Here is a 13,861-nt window from a genome sequence, read left to right as displayed (position 1 = left end):
GCGGATTCCGGATTCTAAATTGGTAGGCTAAAATTACCGTCTTTTTTCTTACAACTCCCTCTGTTTGAAGGCAAAGATCCAAAAAAATTTCTACATAACAAATTTTAATAATTACTAATGTGATGTAAATGTTTTAGTTATGCTGGAAGTCAACACTTTAAACAAATCAAGGCTTCAACCAAGTAACATAGTGATAAATTAACGAAAAAAGCTATCCCTCTGTGACGGACGGCCTTTTAAAATACTGCTAGAATCCGGAATCCGAATCCGGAATCCGCCAAAAATAAGAATCCGGAATCCGCAAGAATCCGTCACTTTTTTTGACGGATTCCTTCAGAATCCGGAATCCGAATCCGGCCCAAAAATTCGACGGATTCTCATCCCTACTCTTTATATATTTACTCTATGTCTTTGAATATACCCCTCTGTTATACTCTTTATATATTTACTCTATGTCTTTGAATATACCCCTCTGTTATGCTCTTTATATATTTACTCTATGTTTTTGAATATACCCATCTGTTATACTCTTCATATATTTACTCTATGTCTTTGTATACACTCATCTGTTATACTCTTCATATATTTACTCTATGCCATTGAACATACCCATCTGTTATACTCTTTATATATTTACTCTATGCCTTTGAATATACCCGTCTGTTATACTCTTTATATATTTACTCTATGGCTTTGTATACACTCATCTGTTATACTCTTCATATATTTACTCCATGCCATTGAATATACCCATCTGTTATACTCTTTATATATTTACTCTATGCCTTTGAATATACCCGTCTGTTATACTCTTTATATATTTACTCTATGGCTTTGTATACACTCATCTGTTATACTCTTCATATATTTACTCTATGTCTTTGAATATACCCATCTGTTATACTCTTTATATATTTACTCTATGCCTTTGAATATACCCATCTGTTATACTCTTTATATATTTACTCTATGTCTTTGAATATAACCATCCATAATACTCTTTATATATTTACTCTATGCCTTTGTATACACTCATCTGTTATACTCTTCATATATTTACTCTATGTCTTTGAATATAACCATCCATAATACTCTTTATATATTTACTCTATGCCTTTGAATATACCTATCTGTAATACTCTTTATATATCTACTCTATGTTTTTGAATATACCCATCTGTTTCTTTTTCCTTGGGTCTAAAGACAGGAATCTAAAGGGATAAGACAATCGCCATTAAATTGATGTACATTCCCAACTATCCTAAATTGCCCTTTCTGTGGATTACAATTAGTGGTTAAAACGTTTGTACACTCAATTAAATAAACCAACCAATCAAAATTCAATAAAAGTCGACAAATTTGTTAAGGCAACGAATATGAAAATGTTAGCATAAAACTTTGGGGACTAGTGTAAACAGCCCATTGTTCCCTTCCTTCCTGTTCAGTGTAAAAGTTTGAGGTATTTCCTTAAACAGTATTTTGTATTTAGGCAGTTTTATTTACAGTTTTGTTTCGCCTTACTCATTTATGTTTTGCTTAGTGTTCGTTTGTCCTACCGTTTCAGAGCTTCGCTTTTATGGATGTTGTCATCCTTGTTTTTTATCAAAAAGCTTTCTATAGTATCTAATGTATTTTTAAAAATTTTTCTTTATATTATTTTTAAAAATATTATATAATAAGTTGTTTATAATATATGTAATATATATTCATATATGTATAACTTATTCTTCACATCCTAGCGGCTACGCCCCCTAGAGGCCTCTAGGGGCACTTACGGAGGAGCGAGTTAAATCCCAAAATCCATGTTTTAATTTAGATTTTTTTTTTAAATAGAAAATTTTCATTTCACACCTCCCCCAAAATAGTTATAAACCTTCCCGGGACCTATGAGAAGCTACGCTGTTGAGGAGAACCCAATCGGTTCAACAGTTAACTAGATCCTTCGGTACAAACATTAAAGTAAAACACTAGAGGGAGAAAGGGTTAAAGAGAACCGTATCTCCCCATCGCAACCAACCTTGGGCAACCTTTCTATTGAGTCATTGAAAATCAACCAATGGTGTCGCTTATATAAACATAGCCAAATAGCAGAAAATAATTTAGAAGCAGACGAAAGAGGTCTTTGAAAGAGGAAGGGAGGTAGTTGTCTGTATATACAACTATACTATAGATCTGTTGTACAAACAGACAAACAAACAAACATACTTTTACTTTATTATAAGGATATACTTTATTATAATGATATGAAGCTGAGGTGGACTCTTAAAAATCTTTTTGGCTCATTAAAATTAGTGAAATGTTTGTGAAAAATCCTCCAAAATCGAATAAAATCTACAAAAATGAAATAAATTCAGAAAAGGAATATTGTCATAAGATTTTGTTTAATTTTTGTAGATTTTTTATGCGATTTTGGAGGATTTTTCACAACAATTTTTAGCAAGACTCACTGATTTTAGCCTTTAAATTTTTAAGAATCCACCTCTGATATTTTGCGTGTTGTAGTATTTATACTTGAATGATTTTACAAAACATAGTAAATCAAAAGTAAATGTAGGTAAATTAGGACTCTAGTATAATTGCAGGGATTTAAAGGGATAAGACAATGGCTGTTAAATTGATGTACATTGTACATCCCCAATGATGATACATAAAATTATCCCTTCTGTAGATTATTAAAGTAGTGGTTGAAACGTTTAAAGATTCGACTTAATTAACCAACCAATCAAAATTCAACGTTGGAGAATACGTAATTATAGGACTTTGGGGACTAGTGTAATAAACAGCCCATTGTCCCCTCTCTCCCTCTCTCTGTATAATTTTATTTAGATCTAGTGCAGTTCACGGTAAAATGTTCCTTGGAAAGATTTAAAAAAAAAACTCTATAAACGGCTGAACGTACATATTATGTCCGAGCATAAGCGGCATTAGAAGACACAACCCAATCTTTCCCGATTTTGTATAATTTTTGAGGAACACGATTCCAGTGACGTCATATTTTTCTTTCCCGAAAAAGGGAAGGGGGGAAGAAAAAAAGAGATGGGAGAAAAGGGGGTTTTCCCCATCTCTTTTGAAGAGATTTTCTTCCCCCCTTCCCTTTTTCCGGAAAGAAAAATATGACGTCACTGGAATCGTGTTCCTCAAAAATTATACAAAATCGGGAAAGATTGGGTTGTGTCGCATGAAAAGGCCTATAAAAAAATCTGGATTGCCAAGATCCAATGATGCACGTGGAAATCTTAACAGAAAAAAAAATCCGTCTAAAATAAGCCTTTTTCGCGCATTTAAGTGAGCTGCGCTGTTGTATAACACATCACAAACACACAAGGAAGCTTTAGCACATCAAAACTAAAAAAATAACTGCAAAATATTATTTATTTTTGAATAATTGAATCCTCAATTAATCTTATCCAGTTTAGAATTCTCCAAAATGTTTTTTTTTTCCAGTATGGCTTCGAAACTGATTGATAGCCGCTGGATTAGAACCAATTCTCAGCCATACTGAAAAATCATGTTTAGCATCGAATTACAGACAATTTTCCACGAATATTAAAATAACAGATCTATAGTATAGATGTATATACATACAACTACCTCCCTTTCTTTTTCAAAGACCTCTTTCGTCTGCTACTAAATTATTTTCTGCTAATTGGCTGTGTTAATATAAGCGACACCATTGCATTGGTTGATTTTCAATGACCCAATAAAAGGTTGCACAAGGTGATTGCGATGGGGAGATTCAGTTATTTAACCCTTTCTCCCTTTAGTGTTTTACTTTAATATTAAAATGAACACCATGAAATCAATACTAGTTTTGTTATCCAATGCAATGCTACAACTGGTTTTTAATTTTATAATTTTTTATTTAAATATCCGTGAAAAGCTGTCTATAATACGATGCAATAGATAACTTTTACACGCTTATATATCCTTTATTCCTGGAGAGCAAGATTACATGTCCTGTTTTCCCTGGCTACAATACGGTTTCAAAACTACGTACAATAGCGTAGAAACTATACAACAGATACGAGTGCTTAAATAGTTATTTATCGTATCATATTATAGACAGTTTTCTGCGATTAGTAAAATAAAAGATTATAAGCTAAATTACAGTTTTGTTAGCCCCGAAGACCCGGGCTGACAAAACTGTTTATCAATATTGTGCTATCTATTTATTATCCGGAGAAAATTGTTCTCAATATGCTACATGATTTTTCAGTATGGCTTAGAACCAGTTTTAATCCGGCGGATATTAATGGGTCTTAAGGCCATACTTGAAAATGCATCCTATCTTCAAACCTATTTCTACAAAAGGTCTGTCTCAAAATATATTTTACTAAAGGAATGCCTTATCAAGATCATTTCACCTTGCAATGATCTTTCTATGATACTATATTTTAAATGTCCTTTGAAGGCTCTAACCTCCTATCTATTGCAGACAACCAACTATTTAATTGCACGACCTTTATATGTTAGATCTAACTGCTATTGTTATGAGTTGCGCCTGTTTCTAGGCCAAGACAATCTTTCTACTCTAACTAGTTTTCATATGCATCTGTCATAGTAGCTGTAGGTAAAATTGGAAGATTTTTACTTAGTGGCTTGCACAGCGATTAACCAGAGGGGGTTGTCAACCAATCAGGGGTGAAAAGGAAGGTAGGCCTTTCCAATTTCAATTTTAAGGGGGGTGTGAACACCCCTCTGACTGTCTTTAGTTATGACGAGGATTAGATGAAAATATTTTTTGCTAATTTTTTCTTATTTAAATACTTTCCGTGATTGTATGGACATTCGTTATTTATATAAAAGAACGCGTTTAGCGCGCTCTTATAATTTTAAAATTTATATTTTTCTACAATTATAGTGTGTCCGTACGTTTTTTTGACTTACAGCTTTTGGATTGTGGACTTAAGACTTTTTAGACTACTAGCGGCTTCGCCCCTAGATGCCTCTAGTGGCACTTGAGGGGGGAGTTGTCCCCCCCCCCCAACCCCATTTTTTTATTATTTTGGGGGGAGGGAGTTAATTTTTTTCTAGGGGTGATTTCTCTTGGGAGGGTGGTGGTGGAAAATAGTTATAAACCTTTCCGGGACCTATTAGAAGCTATCCTGTTAAGAAAAACCAGATCGGTTCAGCGGTTAGCGAGATTCTTCGGGACAGACAAAAAACGTTTACTACTTTATATAATAGGATAGGATAGCCTTTATATTGTAGGACGTTGATAAAAAAATTTATTAAACTTGTGGGTTTTCTTTACTTATTTTTCGTTCTAACCGACATATATTTACTTGGATGACGCACCAGATTTACATGTACTCTGATAAAGTGATGCTCTCAGCTGGCTAATAAAACGATAGCCCCATCGCATTTGACGGTTAAATACAAAAAATGCAATTGCTACCGCTGATTTTGAATAACCAGTTGACTTTAGATATTTGTTGGTGAGATACTGCCGCTAGAGCCAGTATGTCAGCAATCCGCTGCTGGGCCGCCATATATTTCAAAGTCACAGCCAGCACCCTCCTTAATTTTCTGTAAGTCGTTTTATGCTTGCTTTTGCTTTTGTGATATCCTTAAAAAAGCTAGACTAATCTACATTTAGAGTCGGTCTGTCTGTAAGTTCATACAAATTTACATCAGATATTCACATGATATTTGTATACTATTATTTTTGATTTTTAGAATGGTGACTTTGAAGATGATAAGGTACAATTCCACGTGCTAAACATATCTATAATAAAGTGCTTTGAATGTAAGTACGTCCAAGATTGTGCATAGACTTCGAAGGGTGGGGTAAAACTTTGAAACACCTCATTTAACTCCATCAAAATTTTTAAAGATACATAAGATTACCCCTTTCAAACAAACCTGTGAAACCCCTAAGCTAATATTACACTTCTTAAAAGGCTTGGACGTCCTTGATATTTAGCATCTTGTAGTTGAACAATTTTATAACAGATCTGCTTACATAGATCGCTGTAAAACTTAATTAATTGTCTGATTTGCATGTTGTCGTGCTTGTTTTGGTTAAAACCTTGCTAAAGAATTTTAGGTATCTGAACCAACCTCATTTTTATTTATAATTTATTTCTATATCCTAAGAGAATGCCAATTTAAATACAACTGTCCCTTATGTTAAAGGATATATTGACAATGGAACATTTGTCGTCAATTTAGATTGCTAATATGGACCTATTTTATTGGTCAGTTTATTTATCCAGTAGAAGGGGAAGGAATGTAGTAAAAAAGGATAGATGGGGGTTAACATTAGTTTAGCCAACTGCGAGTTGCACTTTAGTAGAGTACAGGAAAAATCTGGTGCAACATCCAAGTAATAATATATTAATTCTTTTGTTTTATATTAGGTATCCCGCGGCTGTAGCTTAACGTGTATACGTAGCCGTTTAGGGATTGAATGTTTGAGAAGTTGATTGAATTCAAAAGTTCAAAAGAATTAAGCTTTCTATCCCTAATAGCAGCCAAGTAATTAATGTCCCCTAAAGCATTAAAGACAGACCAAGCGATTTGTAGACTGGATTCTCAACCGAGAAAGTTTTTAATTTTAAAGAGAACGAAAAATTTAGGGGGTGAGGTAATTTCTTCTGAGTGGGTGTAAATACCCCTCCCCCCTCTAAATAGAAACCTTTTTAAAACTTATAATGAACTTCACAATAAAGGGAAACTATGTAGCTCCTGCGGTTAGCGAGATCTTATGGTGCAGAAAGTTAGACATCCTTTATCTTCTAAGTTCTACATAACAATTTTTCATAAGCTGTTTTTTAAGATCTGAAAGTAAGGATTTTAAATATAGAAAGTTGTTTTCATTGGGTTATATTTAACCATTTCTCTTGAAACCAAATTTATTTTTGTAAATTCCCAAAAAGTTTTTTTTTAGACTCTTATTAAAATTTACTTTACCAGTGGCTACGCCCCTAGAGGCCTCTAGGACACTTAAGGTGATGGGGGGTTGCATTCAACCCATCCAGTTTTTACTTAAGTTTTCAAAAATAGGTGGGGAGAAATTTTTTCGAAGGTGGGGTTGGAGTGGTGATACTCTTCTCTAATATAGCTATTAACCTTCCTAGGACACATGAAAAGCATGTAAAGGTGAACCATATCGGTTCAGTGGCAAGCGAGAACCTTCGGTAATGACAAACAGAGATCCTGTTGCTTCTGAAAGAACAATTTATAAGGACAGTCTAACGTCATTGTTCTTTTTAATCATTATTATGTAAGTAGTTATTAGTTTTTAAATTTAGATCTGTTTTTTGTGTAAACTAAGATCCCTAAAACAGCTAAGCTGTCAGATCTACAATTTTCTGGGAGTCATTTTTATTAAGTGTTTCCTTAGAGTAACTTCGCCCTTAGCCTGTAGAGTAGGGCAGTTAACGTCAGTAAATAGTTTAAAACCAACCCGAGACATTTATAATGCTTCCCTGAAGAGTACCAGAAGATTTTGAGATCTTAAGCCACAGACAGAAAACTCTTATTACTAAATATTATATAGTAGCTCCGGAAAACTATCCTTAAAATATTTAAATTATAATCTATGATTTAGTGTAAGTCTTGGGGAGCAGCCGCTTGTTTTTATTTTATTAAAATAACCACTTAATTTAATTTCTATGAAAAAATATGAATCTTTTTATCATTTTATTTGAAAGTCAACTTATTATATGTCTCTATATTTCTCTATTTTAGAGTCTTGATAAGTAAAACAAAAAATTCCATTTCTGTGTTTCATGGAGCTAAAATTTAAAATCGGTGGGAACAGGTTTTTCTTTTCTCTTCTCTCTCCTCTGGTAAGGTCGGCTTTATAATAATCATCATTCTTCCCTTCCATCCCCTTTTTCATTAGAATACCAAAGATCCCCTTGTACCATTTTACCTTTAAAAAAACAGGATATTTCTTTTTATTATAATTGATAATTATTTTTTTTTAGAAAAAATGCTTATATTTATATGAAAATAAATGATTATTTTATATTAAAAATACTAAAAAAATGTATTTTTTAAAATAGATCCCTGAAATTCTGGTAAGGTAATAGATGTAAAGAATAGATATAGAGAAATACTTTTTATATTAAGATGACATTTAATTTAGTAATGGATTTACTATATTAGTTAGTTGGATCTTACACCAGATTATCATGTTCTCTGATAAAGTATAACTTGTAGCTGGCCAAGGATCCACTAACTAGACCACATCACCTCCCATTCTACTGGATTAATGGACTGACCAATGAATAATGTCAAAAATTGCAACATGACAATTTTTCGGGGGTGTGAGCTTCATAACAGTGAAATGGGGTGTAAATCAAAAAGAAAGGGGTGTTAGATTATCTTCAATGGGGTGAAGGGGGTGTATTTTTCAGCATGGTGGTAATTTTATACATAATGTTGACATCGCAGATGAAATTCCTTATTTTAATCAGAATAATACAATAATTTATTTTCTAATTAATAAGTTGCTGTCATAAAAAGGCTGTAGGGGATATCAACAACCCCCAAAAAATTGTAGATTTACCTTACTCATATTTCCTATATCTGTGCCTGCTAACTCTAATATTAAACTTAAAATAAAAGTTAGTTACATGATATTCACAAATGAAAAAAACATGAAAACAAATTTGGTATGAAAGATGTACACAATCGCTTCAAACAGTTTTAAATTATATTTTAAGATAAATTCAATATAGGGAAACAATAGTCCTCTCTTCCTAGTTTATTTAGAAATATACTTCAGTAAGCATGGCACCCTCTTCAGTCTAATGCAGTTTAGCTAGATGTTAAGTTAAACTTATAACATTTTATAAATCTATTAAATTTAGTATTTCTCTATAAGATACATCAACCACCCTTAGTATAATCAAATCCATTTTCCCCTTTGCCTTCTTTGTCAGCCAGGAGAGAGCTTCTTCCCCATTTGTTCTCCCCCTTCCCCCGGACCCTCTTTTAATTTCCCCTCTCTCAGTCCCTAATAATGGATGTAGAATATGTGTGGATATTATGACAGGAGAAATATTGTCGTCAATTTAGGTTGCCAACATGAAAGTCATTTATTAGTCAGTTTGTTTATTCAGTGGGAGGGGAGGGTAGGTTTATTTTAGCCAGCTACAAGTTTCACTTTATTAGAGTACATGCTAATCTGGTGTAAGATCCAGGTAATAATAAATCCATTCCCTTAATTTAACTGCAAGACTACCTCCACTCCCCTGCTACCCTCCCTTTTCTGATGTGCATCAAAATATTAATGTTCCAGCCCCATTCTCCTTTTTTAGTTGCGCAGCCTCTCTATGATTTAGTGGGTGAGTACGTCCATCTGTATGTCATTCTGTACATCCTTATACTAAAGTAACAGGATGTCTGTGTGTCTGTCTGTGTGTCTGTCTGTGTGTACCGAAGGATCTCGCTAACCGCTGAACCGATCGGGTTCTCCTTAACAGGGTAGCTTCTCATAAGTCCCGGGAAGGTTTATAACTATTTTGGGGGAGGGTACCACCACCCTCCCAAGAGAAATGACAAAAAAATCGAAATTTTAAAAAATTTAGAGGAGACTTCAACGTCAAATAAAGAGGTATCGTCATAAAAATTAACTTTAACAAACAAAAACATTTAAAGTGCCACTAGAGGCCTCTAGGGGCGTAGCCGCTAGTACTTTATATTTTACTAGCGGTTTCGCCCCTAGCCTCTAGGGGCTTTGTCCCAATAGGTGATAAAAAGAATTAAGGCGAAATTCGTAAAAGAACCAAGGAAATCTTCAGCAAAAAAAAATGCGGGGGGGATTTTTTGTTTTATGGGGGGTTGGGTGTGTCACACCCCCAAAGAAAATAGCCTAAAACCACCACAGGACCAGTAGGAATATTCCCTGAAGAGTAGAATCCGATCGGTTCAGTGGTTACCGAGATCTTAAGGTACGGACAGACAGACAGACGGACAGACATCAAGCTACTTTGTATTATAGATTTTCAAATACAAACACTGCATAGCAGTTGCACTCTTTATGTCTCTCTGTAATACTTAGTCAGATTATTAAGCAGATATATATTACAACTTTTATTTTTATTTAAATTTATTTTTTAACTTTTGTTTTTATATAATTTATAATTATGTTTGTATATTAAAATCAATTAACCCAATTTTTTTGTTGTCTTCATGACCAATAATGGTTATTTATCGCCTCGTATTATAGACAGTTTTCTGTATAAATATGAAACATTTTCATGATGTATTTAGTTTTTTATCTCCGACGGGCCGAGGGTCCGGGTTAACAAAACTGGTATTATGATTTGTACTCTTTAACTTTCTTTCAAGTATTTCTTTTTAGTGCTTTTGTTACTTTTTAATAAAAAAAATATTTTTTGCTTTAATTTTGGATAAAATAATTCTTGTTCTCTCTTTAATATTTCTTCTCTCTCCTAAAAGTCTTTTTTTCCTTTTCCAAAACCACCTCCCCCATCACTATTGTATCCCCCCATCACTTTTATATCCTCCCCCCTCTCTTTTTGCACTTAGCACAAGGAGAAATAAAGTGACTCAGAAAAAAGGTCCTCTTCTGGCTTTTTTTCAGTACATTTTATGGAAAAACACTTTTAGGATTTTTCTTGGGTAATTTTTAAAGGTATTTGTTTAAAACTTTATTTTTTTAAATAATCACAGCAAAAGGAAGATATTCTATATTTATTTAGTTTAAACTTTATAAATCCTTTTTTTCTGCTTATTGATTTTTACCCTATTATTGAGAACTTTTAAGTTTTAACCTCATGTAATGTGAATTGGTATTTTTTTGATTGATTAATGAAGAAAAAATAATGCTCGGAAAAAAACATTTTTGTTTGTTTGGCGATTTCTCTTTTGAGGGTAGTGGTAACCTGCTCCAAAATAGTTATAAACCTTCTCAGGACCTATGATCAGCTACATTACATTGCAAAGAAGAACCATATCAGTTTAGTGGTTAGCAAGATCCTTCTGTACAAACAGACACACACAAAGATCCTGTTACTTTATTACAAGGATCTATAAGAATATATATTTTTGAAACTGTTTTCTAACCCACCTATCTCTAAAACTTCTCTCTTTCTAGAATCTCTCTTTTTCCCTCTCTCTCTCCTCCTTCTCTTTATAAATATATTTGTGCTAGTGCCTGTCTGTTGTAGTAATAGTCTGTCTGTTTGTGTGTGTGTGTGAATATTTATGTTGGTGTATAAAAGTTTGTGTGTGCTAGTAGAATGTATGTGCGTGTTTTACTTTGTGAATGCTATAGCAGGCATCCAGGCATAAGTATATTAGAATAGTTATTTATCCTATCATAGACAGCTTTCCGCGGTTATTAAAATGAAAAATTGCAAGATTAAAACGAGTTTTGGCAGCCCCGAGGGGCCGAAGCCCGGGATAACAAAATTGTTATCATTTTTATTCTTATATTTGTGGATAATTGTCTGTAATACGATGCTTTACATGATTTTTCAGTATATTCTGAGAACCGGTTCAAATCCAGCGTCTACGGATTCTGTATATGAAAGAAAAGAGAGGAAGCTGAAAAAAATAGCCTAAACCTTCATGAGACTTAGATTTGAAAACCAACTTGCTCAATGGATAGCAAAATAGCCTGAAACCTGCCTACTTAATAAAAAATTGCATGGCAACAAGTACAGCCGTTGACTGGATCTTACTGAACATACACACAACTTAATACTTTAAAATGAATGATTTTAAATTTGAAAAAAAAAAATATTTTTTTGCCTATTACCAAATTTCTGTTAAAAATTTTGTGTATATCTGTGTGTTTGTGTGTGTAGCTCAGAGTTTGCTTGTGTTTTGTGTGTAAGTTTAGTGTAGGAGCGAGTTTGTGTGTCTGTGTAATTATGTGTGCCCGCACACACAACTCTGTGTGTGTGTGTGTCTTTATATATATAATTGTGAGAGTATGTGTGTATGTGTGTGTGTGTGTGTGTGTGTGTGTACACAGACAGTTTATGTGTGTATTTATTTCTGTGTGTGTCTGTGTAAATTTATATTAGTGTGTGTATACCGGGAGGGAAGGGGACATTGGGCTGTTTATTACACTAGTCCCCAAAGTTTTATAATAACGTTTTCTTATTTGTTGGCTAAACAACTTTGGGAACTTCTATAAATAATTTTGATGGGTTAGTTCATTAAGTTGAGAGTCCATAAGTTTTAACCACTGATTGTAATCTACAAAAGGGGTAATTTAGTCTAACATCATTGAGTATGTACATTAATTTATCGACCATTGTCTTATCCCTTTAGACCCCTGGTCTGTGTATATGTACATTATTAACATGTGTATTGTATTTATGTGTGTGTATGTGTGTGTGTGTGTGTGTGTGTGTGGAGAAGTGCAGGGATCTAAAGGGATAAGACAATGTCTGAAAATTGATGTATAAACATCACCAATGATGGTACACAAAACTCCCCTTTTGTAGATCAAAATTACTTGTTAAAACATTTGGGCACTCAACTATATGATCCAAACAATAAAAATTAAATAAAAGTCACCAAAGTTGTTAAGCCAACGAATAAGAAAACGTTATTATAAAACTTTGGGGACTAGTGTAATTTACAGCTCAATGTCTCCACCCTTCCTGGGAAGAATGTGTCTTCATATTTTTTATTTAAAAATTGTGTGTATATATTCTAAAATTATAAACAATAAATATTATAATTATTAAATAGTCCCATTATGATATTAAATTTACCTTTTTACCTAAATATATTTTGTTTAATAACACATCCATAAAAAACAAAACTCAATTATCAATTATACCTTGTTGTTCTAGGAATCATTTTTCCAGATATCAGATGAATAGGATGATTATAATGAACAAAATTTAAAATCAGCATGGAAATATGGACTTTCTGATAACGATTGTTAGTTGCTACGCTTTTTAAATCGTACCTAACTGTCATAGGAAACATTTGTTAGGTTTGAAATTTATTTGATTTTTCTAACATGCCTAAATTAACGATAAGTGCCAACCGTTACGGACTTAACGTTAGAAAACTAACTATAGAATAGCTTCGCTTTTAACAAGGGTAACACAGCTATGATAACGAAGCTAAGTTCATAGCAAGCAAGTCTAGAAGCAAACGGACATAAACAATTATAGAGGTAAGGCACTTAATTAGAAGCTCCAAAAATTGTAAATCTGATCGCGTAATTGCTTAAAATGCCTCGCCTATAGTATTATGCCTAATTGTCTCAGGAATCATCATATAAATATTAATAGTAGGACAGATTTACAAGTTTTATAACATCTAGAAAATTCAACAAGTTAATAAAGAACATACAGGCATTCTTATAATGATTAGATTATATAGGAGTTATGCTTCCTAAATAGGATATCAATAGGATGATTCCAACATGCCTCGATGCAGACGAACGGACTAAATTGAGAAAAGCGTTGCTTTTAAGAATACTTATTGTGTGGGTGTTTTTAACTGTGGTTTGTGTGTGTGTGTGTGTATGAGTGTGTATGTGTGTGTGTGTGTATGTTTGTATAACGTTATTGTGCGTTAATTCGCGGTTTGAGCCTTTTGGTAAGGCGTTGTCTATCCCTCTAGTTGTTAGGGAGTTATTTACTCGTTTTATATTAAATCATAAACACCACTAATATTTGTATCCTTATGGCTGCAACTTCAGCTGCAATTAGGCTTGCAGTTTAATGAAGGCACGCCAAAGGGGTATGAGCCACAGGCGCACTGCTGAAACTGGTTCTGCTTTGAGGAATCTGTAACAAACTGTTTTAATTCATTCAACCCTGGTGACAACTGCACTAAACTTTATTAATGATCAGAACCGGTTCTTAGCCATTATGAAAAATTTTTCACAAGTATTAAAATAAAA

This window comes from Acartia tonsa, chromosome 9, assembly GCF_053477335.1.
Source record: "Acartia tonsa isolate MP-2025a chromosome 9, ASM5347733v1, whole genome shotgun sequence".
NCBI lineage: Eukaryota > Metazoa > Arthropoda > Copepoda > Calanoida > Acartiidae > Acartia > Acartia tonsa.
The sequence above is the reverse complement of the archived record's forward strand: the minus strand, read 5'-3'. Positions refer to the sequence as shown.